Genomic DNA, 250 nt, shown 5'->3' with positions numbered 1-250 from the left:
CGGCACAGAAAATTGAAGGCCACCTCTCTCTGCTATTGCCCAACTGCACATTAGCTGAAAACCGCAGCTGGGTTCCTGGTTGTCCTTTGCCTTGGATAAATAAAACTGATCACACCTGTGGCACACGTGGCTGGTCTGGCGTGACAGGAGAGCAGGTTAGGAAGGATTTTGGGGGGGTGCATGGTGTGGTGTAGGCTTTGGGATGGATGATGTGCCCTGGGCTGGTGGTGCGGTGGTGCAGTGCTGCAGT

This window comes from Fulmarus glacialis, unplaced genomic scaffold (assembly GCF_000690835.1).
Source record: "Fulmarus glacialis isolate BGI_N327 unplaced genomic scaffold, ASM69083v1 scaffold28749, whole genome shotgun sequence".
NCBI lineage: Eukaryota > Metazoa > Chordata > Aves > Procellariiformes > Procellariidae > Fulmarus > Fulmarus glacialis.
The sequence above is the reverse complement of the archived record's forward strand: the minus strand, read 5'-3'. Positions refer to the sequence as shown.